The 13479-nt window shown below is 34.9% G+C and overlaps 1 protein-coding gene across 1 annotated transcript in view; it reads left to right on the top strand.

The window, feature by feature from the left end:
- Window positions 1–2189, top strand: part of LOC145255766 (zinc finger CCCH domain-containing protein 14-like) — an 89463-nt gene extending 87274 nt beyond the window's left edge. The window contains exon 17 of the mRNA XM_080114428.1: window positions 1340–2189. The gene's annotated coding sequence lies outside the window, so the exon portion shown is untranslated. The remainder of the gene's footprint in view (window positions 1–1339) is intronic.
- Window positions 2190–13479: the final 11290 nt, after the last annotated feature.

The raw sequence follows: 13479 nt of genomic DNA on the forward strand, positions 1-13479 counted from the left end.
GAAGCCCAAGCGAATGATCAATCACTGTGGAGAAAAACCATCAGAGAAAGTTGTAAGTTTTTTGAAGAGCAGCGTGTAGATCTTGCCGTCTTAAAACCTATTTAAAGAAAGCAGGACGAAAATATAATATCAGAGAAATTGCAACAGGAACTGAACTGCACTGTATGTGGCAGATACCTTTTGTCAAAAGCTGGTTTTGTACATTATCTGAAATCACGCAATAAAAGAAAAGAACGACAGTCTTATGAGGAGGCTTTTGCAACATATCCGGCAATATTAAGTTGTCATATTTGTAGTCTAATCTGCAAATCTAAAAGTGGCCTGACACGTCATTCAAGGATTCACAATATTATCATGCAATCATCCTTATTAGAAGGAAAGTTTTTATGTCACGTATGTGTACTTTCATGTAGGACTAAAGCTAGTTTAAAAAGTCACCTACGTGCACACAGGCACACAACGCTTCATTGAAAAGATGGCAAACTTCTGTCAAGAAGTAGCAATCATCATTTGTGTTTGTAAAACTTTTGGAATCTAAAATGAGTAACAATGATTCCAGTGCTGCCTTAAACGACTGGAACTCTGACGTGTAATACGTGAAATTTCGAACAAAAATATTCATTTTTTTTTTTTCTACCTTAACAACCGCAGAATCTGATGGGGGATGGGGTCATGTAAAATTGTCTCTTTCTAAACGATATCAACAGCTGCATGAACCGCTTTCCATCTCGGATAGGTTAAGTACATAAGTACATAAATTTGCAACATCATGGTATGACCATCACTGTGGCCGAATGGGTTAGAACTATTAGTTTTTGCATTAGAGTTCGCGGCCAACTTATGGCGGACGTGTCGTTTTTTATTAACATTTTCGAAAATGTTTATTTCGGTAAGCTTTTGCAGCTAAACAGGGTTGAGATTTTTTGTTTTGTATTTTGTATTATTTACTTGGCATTTTTTTTATCGGCAGTTTATTAAATGCCATGAACATTGCTTATGTAAATTACAAATTTTTTTTTTTTTTTAATCGTAACCGCTTAAAACTTTTTTTCTCACTCATATGCCCCTATTCCGAATTTGTAGCAGTGGGCCGACTTCAGTGGATTTTTAAATAAATTAAAACAAAAATTATTTAGCAAGTGTAGTCAAACTCAACTTTCTTTTCTTTTCTTTTTTTATATGGCCCGGGCAATGCAGGGTACACCTTGCTAGTGTATAGATTACATTTTTTTTTTTTTTTTTTGCCTTTGGAGAGTGTATATGTTTTGTTTGCTAGTAATTCATTCATATAATTTTTTGTTAATTCAATTTCTTTTCTGTTTTTTTTTTTTTTTTCCAGAATCACCATGCATCCAGTGACGACATAATCCAACTATTCATATTATTTGGGTTCATTGGACTACTGTTCTCCTTTTGAGTGTGATTTTCAGGCTTTGATCGATGTAACCTCCAACCTTCTTCAGATGTATCTTGTCAAACTCTGGAATGTTTCTGTCAAACTCGGGAATTCGGACAGAATTTCGAGCAGAACCCTTTATTTATTTCACGGAGGTGGTCTACTCTTGTTTCGTCAGCCAATGTTTCTGTCGAACTCAGGAATTTGGACGGAATTTTGAGCGAAACCCTTTATTTACTTCATGCGGGTAGTGTGGTCTTGTTTCATCAGCGATGACTGGATAGAGATCCTAAGTAATTTGCAATTGTATTTTTTATGATTTTTTTTTTTTTGGTCGTCGACACTGAGGATTGAATCTTCAACCTTCAGCAGAATATCACTTTTTACAATAAAAAATACAATTGCAAATTACTTAGGACCTCTATCCAGTCATGGCTGATGAAACAAGACCACACTACCCGCATGAAGTAAATAAAGGGTTTCGCTCAAAATTCCATCCAAATTCCTGAGTTCGACAGAAACATTTCCAAGTTCGACAAGACACACCTGAAGAAGGTCGGAGGTTATATTGACCGAAACGTGAAAATGACACTCAAGATGAGAACAGTAGTCCGATGAATCCAAATAATACGAATAACCAATCCTCATCTCAAAAATTCAGAAACGTCAGAATCCGACTAAATTAAGACTTTTAAAGAAACCCCAATATGATGTCTATCTTGATAGGAATTGCACAAATAATTGGTTCCTCTCCAGGATTCCACCCAATATTAAAAAAGGAAAATAAAGAAAAGTTTGTATAATGTACATGTTCGTGACAGAATGAAAATATCATATCCCAAAAATCATATAAATTGATCAAATGATTTTATTTTTAAATAAACAAATTAATTTAATGAGTCAGCGAGAAGCAACTGAATCGCATCGCCATCTTGAAAATAATCTCATGAAACTGGAGATAATTCAACAATAATTCAAATTTGAATTTTTTTTTTTTGTAATGCCTACAAATTCCCATTAATAACTTAAGTCATATTCTAAAAATCATTCTTTTCGTTTTGTCTGGTACATATATCAGATTTTTTTTTAATTTTGTTTTTTTTTTAATATGGAGGAATTCTGGCTAAGAACTCAAATATTTGGAAACTATTAAAAAAAAATATTTGGAATGTTTTTTTCATCACAAATAAAACTTATCATTCAGACTTTTGTAAAATTCTTTTCCAAAAATCCAAAGATTGTAAAAAGGAATATGATTTTGTATGAAAATATTAACGTTTCAGTTTTATTTAGGATTTTTGCTTTTATTTCGATTTTCATGCAAATAAAACAGTTTTATTTTCTATTAAATGAATTTTTAAAAGTGAATTTGCTTTTGTTCATCAATTAAAAAAAAAAAATGTTTTTATACTAATGAGTCATCATTTATTGAGGGTAAAAGCCACTCAAGGGTTAATCAGATTGTTGGATGATACTTGGAAGCAATGGGAAGATAAGGGCAGAACCTGATTATTTAAAGGAGATGATACAAGAAGTATTCGTTGAAATTGGACTTGATGTTGTAATTAGCAAAGAAGCAGTTTGGTGATATCTAGTCTCACAGACTAGAACTTCTTGGAATGAAAAAAAAAATTTTTTTCTTTTTTTAACTAATATTCATTTCAAGGCATAAGAAGCTACTGAGAATCATGAACCACGCCTACAGGGATCCTCTTAGTAGGGACTTGAGCAGCGAGATGTGTGTTCACATTACACCTAAATTTCTGTATGTTAGTATTGTTAGGGAAGCAGGATACAGGTAGGGAAAATCAACTGATCCCCCTCTGTTGGAATACATATTGATATCGCCAAGCCCCTGCCCCCACCTTACTACTGCCCAGGATTTCATATCTGGGCAGCCATTAAATCTGTAAACCCCTGAATGTTATAACCAAAACGGGAAATCTCATATCAGTAGAACGATTGTTTGAGTAGACAAATCTAATTCTGTGTGGTTAAACCCAAACCAGACATATTTCCCATGAAATTTCCTAGCATTTGTAGCCATAGTATCAAAAAAAAAAAAAAAAAAACATATCGACTTGAAAAATTTAATCTGCTGCAAATCTGTGGACATCAAAAACTTAATGCCTAAAGGGTTCTGTATCTTGCCGGCCATTATCTATCAATATATATATATATATACAGTGATGATCATATTTATTGGCACGGTAAAATAAAAGTTAAATTTTGTCTAATAAATTCTAAAAAAGGGATTAAATTAAAGAAAATAACAAAGTATATTATGTATTTTTAACTGGCCTTTCCGATGCAGCAATCGGATTTTAGAAAAAATAAATAACAAAGGAACAACAAACATAATTGCAAAAAACCCTTGTTCAAAATTATTGGCACGATTTATTTAATAATCAATTGTATAGCCTTTGGCCTTGATTACCTTCCTCAGTCGCTTTTCATAGTTTACAACCAAGTTGTTGCACTCTTCAGTAGTAATTTTAGCCCACTCTTCCTGACAATAATCCTCCAATTGAATAAGATTCTTAGGCTTCCTTTGCATTACCCTCAATTTTAATGTTCTCCATAAATTTTCAATTGGATTAAGGTCTGGGCTTTGTGATGGCCACTCCAAAACATTAATATGATTGTCCTCAAGCCATTTCTTAGTCAGTTTAGCCGAATGCTTTGGGTCATTATCTTGCATGAACCACCAACGACGACCAAGTGAGAGCTCTTTAGCAGAGTCTTTCAGGTTTTCATCCAATATTTTAACATAATCTTCCTTTTTTATGCTACCTGTGACCTTAACAAGTCGCCCTGGTCCAGAGGCAGCAAAGGATCCCCAAAACATCAAACTGCCTCCACCGTGCTTCACTGTGGGTATGGTGTTCTTAGGCAGGAAAGCTTCGCCAGATTTTCTGTAAATATAAGACACTTTATTATGGCCAAATAACTCTATTTTCGTTTCGTCAGTCCATAGAACACGTTTCCAGAATGCAACATCTTTATCAATATGACGTTTTGCAAAGGCTAGCCTTGCTTTCAGGTGCATAGGCTTCAATAAGGGAGTCTTTCTCGGACGACATGCTTTTAAACCAGCTCTCTTCAAAACTCTACCAACTGTATGTCGAGATACATTCACTCCAGAGGTGCTCTGTTCATCAACAATCTCCCCAACAGAGATCCTTGGGTTTTGTTTTACTTGTCGAACAATTTTCCGTTCATCTCTTGGGGAAAGAATCCTTTTTCTCCCTCTACCCTCTAAACTCATAACGTGGCCTTGCGATTTGAACTTGTTTATTATGGCTCTAACAGTGGATTTGGGAAGGTTTAGCTTCTTTGAAATCTTATCATAGCCCTCCCCATTGGTATGGCATGCTACAACAAGCTTCCTGACGTCTTCGCTGTGTTCCTTAGTTTTAACCATGGCGATTGAAAATTATAATTTAGTCACTTATAATAGTTTAAATAAATCGCTATCTAAAAATTATCTGAAAAAAATTATTCACTGAATTAGTGTTAAACAAGCATAATATGGCTATAAAAAAGTTCAGAAAGCACGTAAACCGGAAATTGATTGATATTATACTGATACTAAAAGAAAAACAAAGCTGTGCCAATAATTTTGAACAAGGGTTTTTTGCAATTATGTTTGTTGTTCCTTTGTTATTTATTTTTTCTAAAATCCGATTGCTGCATCGGAAAGGCCAGTTAAAAATACATAATATACTTTGTTATTTTCTTTAATTTAATCCCTTTTTTAGAATTTATTAGACAAAATTTAACTTTTATTTTACCGTGCCAATAAATATGATCATCACTGTATATAATATATATGTATATATATGAGCAAACAGTTAATAAAATATGTTAAAAAACACTTTGAAATGAGTTAAAAACATATTTAATCTGAAAAGGAAACACTAGATAAATGGATAGTCCTTAATCCGCGGAGTTTCTAAGAAATACTCTTTCTCATCAGAGGGTAGGAATTAGCAAAATGCGGGATCGGATTTTGTATGCAGAAGTATTTGATGAAACAACAAGTAAGTCAAAGATCTTACTTGAAAACAAAATAAGTTAAGCAGAGGGAATATGGTAAAGAAAAAGGAGATTACACATGAATGGATAGTCTGGTGGAAGATAAAAAAATCCAGTGACGGTAAAATCCAAATGTAAAACTTCAAGAAAGTTAAAAGAATTTCCATTTGTACAAGTAAAATCCAAGGAAATCCCATAATTGGAAGAAGATGATGGTCCATAATAATCCAAAGGCAGAAATCCATGGAATAATTCACAAAAATGTGTACAAGGAAAAAAAATAATATTAATAAAAGAAAAATAAGATATGCTTTTCACTCTACTTGATAAAGACTGTTTCTCAGACAGACAATATCACTTTATATAATATATATATATTATATAAAGTGATATTGTCTCTCTGAGGAACAGTCTTTATCAAACTTCTTTGCCAATTTTTAATTTACAGACTTGAAACTTGATATGTAGGGTATTTGGACCTGTGGGACAAAGTTAATTTGTTTTTCAGTAAAAAATAACTACTAAGGGGTCAAAATTGAAAAACATTTGAACTTGGCAGGTTTAATGTGCTCGTGCACGCATGCGCAAATATACATTTATGCATTAAAGTTGGTTAAATTTTGATGTCGCCTTATTCATCTGACGATAGCTGTTATCAAGTGTCATTTTCCTTTCTTCTACACGACAAGAACGACCTGTTTCTCGACTCGGTTGTGATTTGCAATGAAAAGTGGGTTCTTTATGACAACCGGCAACGCTCAGCTCAATGGTTAGATGCTGACAAAGTTCCACAACACTTCCCGGAGCCAGAGTTACACCAAAAGAAGGCCATGCTGACTGTTTTATGGTCTGCAACTGGTCTCATCCATTAGTTTTTTTGAATGCAGACGAAACCATTACAGCAGAAAAGTACAGTCAACAAACAGATGAAATGCATCAGAAACTTCGACAACAACACCCAGCATTAATCAACAGAAAAGGCCCAGTTCTCCTCCATGACAGTGTCTGACCGCACATTGCTAAACTGACCCGGCAGAAATTGAACGAATTGGGGTACTGCCTCATCTGCCATACTCTTCAGACCTCTCACCTACTGACTATCACTTTTCAAGTATCTTGACAACTTTCTGTGTGACAAATACTTCAAAAACCTAGACAGTATCAAAAACAACTTCAGCTACTTCATTGTCATCAGAATGCAAAATTTTTAAATTACTGACCTAAATCCACTCGTTTTGCGTTGGAGCGTTTCATTCTGATGGTGCTTATTTTGATCAATAAATTTTTGTTCGAGCCGAGATATTCATTTTATGTGAAAGATATTATAGTTATAAAAAAGACCCTTTAAGAAATTAAAGTTGAGCTCTGTCTAGGGAATTAAGAAAATGTGGTCCACTATAGCATGAATGCAACATTCTGACTTCCTGTCGTTGAATACTCTTTGACTGTTTAATGTTAATGCTTGCTTAATTTCTTTTAATACTTGTGTTAATTATTTGGGTCTTTGGGGTAGAGATGCTAGCTTACAAAGTCAAGGGTGAATTTGTAACTGGGTTCGAATCTCTTGACCAGCAGTAATTATCACTTCCTATACTGATAAAGCATGAAAACACTATAAAGTAGGTATAAAAATAATTGTTAATATTTATTGGAAAAATATCATGGATAATATAATGTGTATGTCTTTTATTTTATTATTGGGAGAGTTTTACAAGAATTATCTCCCTTTATAATATTTTTTATTACATTTCTAAACCGTTTCTAGTCAAATATTGCACATGTGTAAACGCAGTTAAGCATAATTTGTGAAATTAAAAAAATAAACTAATTAATAAAGGAAGTAACTTGAAATAGTTAATTAATGCACTAATTGAACTTGTTCAGAACTTCAAATATATAAGATGATTCCCTCACTCTGCTAATGATATGAAGACATGTATTGGGCAGGCGTTGAGTGCAATCGATTCTCTCATGGAGATGGGGTACCGTCAATACCAAAGCCAATAGTCTAGGCCATTGTTGAGATGATTTCTGAGGTATGGTTTTGGTTCATTGTCGTTCTAGGAGGTTCATTCTTTCAGGCTTTAGCATATTCCTTTGAGAACGGGTTAGTTTATTGCTAATATTGAGGAATGCCAACAGGGATTGCCCAAGTTTTTTTTTGCCAGCCAGAGTTCTTTTCCTCCTGAATGCTGGCTCTTCAATCCCACTTTCTAGTCTTTGTCACATCCTTTAGTGGAAGGAGATCAATAGGAACTCTCTCAACAAAATCAGCCTTTCGAGGTTAGTTTAATACCAAAAGCAGACCAGCTGGATTTACATCATTTTTAAGGATGGCTCATTCTATGTCTGAAGCATAGTCCTACGCAGTTCTAGGTGGTCCACCTTCCCAAGCTTTATCTTCTTGCCCTTTGAGATGGGGTTAGTTTATTTTCAATTGCCTGACGTGCCCCCATCATAGAAAGCCAATGGGGCTGCTTAAGCAATTTCTGTCTAGTCAGAGTTCTCTTTTTCTAAGATGCTCGCTTTTCAAATCCCTAATCTTCTGTCTAATATTCTAACTGTAGAAAAAAGATAAATAAAAATATTTCAACAAAATCTGAAAAGTTGATATCGAAAATAAGACAAAACATTTCATGGTATCAGTTGTATCCATTTGTTGTGGAAGGATAGATAGTAATCAAGACACATGTATAATTTTTTTAAAAAGTATGTTGCAGAAAGTATGCGTCCGTTTCTGTGGCCATAACTGCTATCAATAAGTGTTAGTAAATTAAGTGTCCTTGATTTGTGGTATTGTTGAAGTCATTTCGAATTATAATATAAAGCAGATTATTTAGTTTCTCCTTTTTTCTTATTTTTTTTTTTATTTACGGAAAGCCAAGTACGTCCAAGGATGGAATACTGCTGCCATATCTGGGCAGAAGTTGCTAAAAACAGCCTATCCTGCATTGACAGAGTACAAAATAGACTTTGTGGCTTAGTGGGGGATGCCCTTTTCTCTTCCCTGCAACCTCTCTCCCACAGAAGAGACGTTGCGAGCCTATCCTTGTTTTATCGTTATTTCCATGGCAGGTGCTCGTCTGAACTCCAACCTCTGGTCCCCCCTCGCCAATCTTTCACGAAAAACACCCGTCTAGCTGAATCCACTGTCAAAAATTTCCCCCACTCTATATCTGTGCCTGGATCAAAACGCGGATTCCATGAGCAAAGCTTCTTTCTTAGAGCTGCACGCCTGTGGAACTCTGTTCCGTCTGCCTGCTTCCCACCTAACTACAACTTGGATGTCTTCAAGTCCAACGTTAAAAAATTCCTAATGAACCGCCCCCTTAAGTAAACACTTCATCAAATCTCCACACTAACGTAATGTACTTGCAATAACCCTTATCCCTGAGTGGTTTCCGGGCCTTGATAAGTGGTGATCACTGTGTAAAAAAAAATAAAAATAAAAAAAAAAAAAATTAGAAGCCTTGCATGCTAAAAAAAATAAAGCAAAGATTTTTGTTTTCTATGTTCAAATAGACATTGTTTTGTTGCAAAATGTACCACATGCTAACCTACAAAGTCAAGAGTGACTTTGAAAATGGGTTTGAATCTCCTGACCAGTAGCAGCTTCTTTCCCAGAACTACAAGATCGTGGAACTTTCTCATCATCATCAGGACGGGCTCCTTGCCCGGACCAATGTGACTCTTCCTCTCCAGAGTTTACTGTCATTCATCAGCTGCCTCAGATCTTCAGGTTCACAGTTGGCGTCGTGTGCTATTTGCTAGATGTACGTGGATCTAGGTCGTCCTTTGCTTGCGCGTCCATGTCGTGGAGTCCATAGCAATACATCACTCACCAATTCATGCTTGCTCCTCAGACAATGACCAACAAATCGTAGGCGTCTTTCTCTGATGGTATTAGATATGGCAGGTAGGTTGTCATAAAGTTGCTGCTTCTTTGGATGATTTTTGCCAAGATATATTTAATACTGTTCGTAACATACGGGTGTATGTGCCGTCTAGTTTTCTTTCCAATCTTTTGGTGAGTGTCCAGATTGTAGCACCGTAAACAAGGACAGACTCTACCACTGCTCTGAAGAACTGCTTTTTCAGTTTGTCAGTTCGCCTTGAAGTCCATACTGACTGCAGCCGATCCAATGCAGCTCATGTTTTTGAGATGCGAATTTCGACATCTCTCTCTGTGGAAGCTATGTTGCTGCCCAGATACGTAAACTCAGCGACTTCTTTCAGTGTTGTTCCAACCAGACCCCTGATCTCTCCTTTCATATTGAAAGTCATAGACTTTGTCTTATTCGCATTAATGTGACAAATGGAACTTTCTACTTGGAATTAAATGCAGGGTGACCTTCCTCGCTCAAATGTCACGTACAATATCATTAAATTCACCTTCCTTTGCACAATCTCCATCTTCATGTGTGTGTATATGTGTGTGTAAGTTCCTTCCTCATAGGTTCCGAAACGGCTCAGCTTATCTTTTGCAAATTTCACACAAAGTTAATTTATATGTCTGGCAGTGTTCTTAGATATGTTTTCTACAGAAATTAATCTGATAAGTATCGAAAATCAAAAAAATACGATCTTAAAGTCTTTCTCTTTTATAAATAAAAAAAAAAAACTTTACAGGGGAATATTTTACGTTGCACTGACCAAGGAAAATAATAAAATCTCAGCAAATCATTTCTTCTTAAAAAAAAAAACAAAAAAAAACAGATTTATTATCGTCTGGAAATATAGCTGAGTGGTAGAGCTTTCAGCTACAGATCGAATGATCCCCTGTTCAAGTCTAGGTGTACCTCACCATTTTATTTAAATTTTTTTTCTTATGAGTTCAATTTACGATAAAAGAAAATGTACCATTTAAAATTGCTGCAAAACAAAAAGCAGAACAGGGCTTTACATTACAAATGAAACAGTCGCATTTGCGAATGATTTTTCAAAGTTGCAACTAGAAATAATAAAATGCTTATCTTTTTGTGATTGAGTTTTTTTTTTTTTTTTTTTTACTAACAATCCTCCAAAGCTCATTACTGAGTGAAAAATGTCTTTTCAACCTTCGTTTTTTTTCTTTTTTAATAAAGCGAGCAAAGTCAAATTATTTAAACAATAAAATGTTTAATAGAACAATATAATCCTTTCTTTTCTTTCTTTTTTTTTTTTAACAAAAGCTACTTTTAAAAAAATACCTGAAGAAATTCAAATCTTTATACCTTCAAGTCTCAACATAAAATTCAGTACATAGTTAGAATTACAATTATTGAAAAATACTGAAAAATCTTTATGATGTACATACTAGTCACGGAATGAAGATTTCATATTCCAAAAATCATGTGGGTTTGGCTATTAACTTTTCTAGTTGGCTAGTAAATGAAAATATTTAGTTGTCAAAGGTAAACTACTGTAAAAATAAATTTGATTAACAAAAGTGTATTAATAAAAGTATGTTGTTGCAGAAAGTATGAGTCTGATGCTGTGGCCATAACTGCCAGGATGCTTAGTCGTAATTGTAATTATTGTGTTTGCGTTTATTCTCAAGATCAGTTTTCATCGCAACACTTTCAATCAAATGCAATTGCTGTTATTGAGTAGAGAAGTTTTGATTACAATTTGTTTGACCTGTTGATGATTCCCGGCTCTTAATTTGTCGACTCAGGCTTCCTCATGAGATAAGCTTATGAATCCGTTTTGTTTTGCTGTTTTTAATACCTCTTTGTAATAAAGCTTTCTATTCCAGTGGTTTCTTTGCAAGGACTGTAATGTTATGGAACTCTCTTACTGCTTACTGCTTCTCTTCACTCTACAGCTGTGGTCTTTTCAAAACTAAGGTTAATAGGTGTCTCCTGTTTCGGCAATAATCAGCTTTCGTCCTTGTTAGTTCCTTACATTATGTGGCTTCATGCCTTGCCTCGAGCAATTTCCATAAAAAAAAAGAAAGAACTCTTTCGAACTTTGAACAAACATTCTTTGGCTTCCCATTTATGTAAACCTCCACTTTTAGATATAAAATATTGTTGATGCAAAATAATAGCCGACACAGTCTACAAAAAGCAGTGTCAGATGAAAAAAAAATTATTTTATTTTTCTAAAGAATAGATATTCCATGAAGTAGTGTATATTCTTTATAATATTAAAAACAAATTCGAAACACTAACATTTTATTTATTATTTTGTGCAAAAAAACAATTAAGTATAATGCAAATAATTTTCATCTGACACTGTTTGCTGCTAATTTTTGAGTCACTTGTTCCTGTTATATCATGAGCCAGTTATGGAGAATGTATGTACGGTTTTTATTCTGCACTTTTACCAAATATGTGCAGGTACATATTTAATAACTCAACGACTCGCTCAGTTTATGAAAACACTCTTTATTTTGACATCTCAACTCCTCTCAACTTGTCATGATTGTGTAGCAATATTTAAAAATCTTGATCTGTTTATTATGGCACTTTTTAAACCTCATTAAATTAATTAGTGTTTATCTTTGGATACCCTTAATGTGAAATGTGCAGCCACATGGTCCCTACTCAACAACCACTGCAGTTGACCTCAACGCTGTGTCCGTGGTCTTCTCCTTCATCTTGTCTTCTGGCTGTGTTATTGCCTCTTACATTAGCGGCTTCTGAAGAGGTGTGCACAGATTCATGTGTAAAAAAAATAAAATGACTCAAAATAAAAAATAATCTATGAATGTCAGTTCAACTCTGGGTGCATATGTGTCACTAATGTGGGAAACTACCCTCTAAGCGCTAACGTGCATATCTTAAGTTTTTATGTTGAGGCTGGGTTTGTCGGTTGATGTCAGCTTATCTTGACCTCCCAAAGCTTTTTCGATCTTGTCCAAGCAACAACCTGCCTTCAACTGTCTCAAACTCTCAACTGGACTGTCATCAAGCATCACAAACCCAAAATTAAAAAAAAAAAAAAATTTTAACAAAAAGAATTTTTTTATTACATTTTCACACTAAACAAGTACAGTGCCACTTTTATGTAGGGCTACTATCTGGGACAAATTTCAGGCATACTATGTAGGGAGTTGAGGAGCAAGATGTCCGTTCACATTACACTTACACTTCTGCATGTTGGTACAGTTGGGGAAGCAGGAACCCGGTAGGGAATTCCAAAGTTTAGCAGTTCTGGGGAAGAAACTACAAGAGTAGAAGACTTTCTTACATCTAGGGATCTCTACTGTGTAGGGGTGGGACTTTGCAGCTTGTTGGGCCTGACAGGGACATTTACATTGACGAGGCAAACCGTACCTGACTGTCATGAACTGCAGCAAAACTTATTGACACTCTTAAAACTAAATCTAAAATATATTGACTAATCCCTTGTTCAGTCTTTTGTGTCCATCCCTGCCACGTCTCAACCAACAATCCTATTTCAGCTTTCTTTTGTGCATCCTGGTGAACAACTTCCTATTCATTGTCTTTCCACCAACCCCATTTCCCAAACCTTTGTTCGCCTGATAAACTTATTTCCTCACGTCTTTTGTCAAACTTCTTTTGATTTTTGTCCCCTCCTCCCAACCTCCCAACATTGGGGGGGGGGGGCTACGATAGTATCATAAATATCTTTGCTTATAGTTTTCACAACAGCAATCAACACTTACATTTGCTTTGACCTTTGAGATTTTTTGTGATTATGTTTCTTTGTACTTATTAAGCATCCGGTCCTCAGTATTATGAATCTGTCTTGAGGTGTTAATCATCATCATCATCATCATCATCATCATCATCATCATCATCATCGGTTGTGCATGTGACAGGTTCAAAAAGAATGTGATATGTCTATATCATCATCATCATCATCATTATCATATTCCGTTTCTTTGACATGTTGGCACATGTCAGATAAAAACTCAAGAATCGGTTCTTGTCCAGAATTAAAAACACAAAAAAATAAAGAAAAGTCTGTATGATGTACGTACCTGTGACAATATGGAAATATCATATTCCAGAAATCACGTAAACTGATCATGTAGGTTTATTTTTATAAAGAAAATTTTGAGTGATAAATAGGAATTCGTAGGCATTACAACA

This window comes from Euprymna scolopes, chromosome 31, assembly GCF_053919585.1.
Source record: "Euprymna scolopes isolate OS-2025 chromosome 31, ASM5391958v1, whole genome shotgun sequence".
NCBI lineage: Eukaryota > Metazoa > Mollusca > Cephalopoda > Sepiida > Sepiolidae > Euprymna > Euprymna scolopes.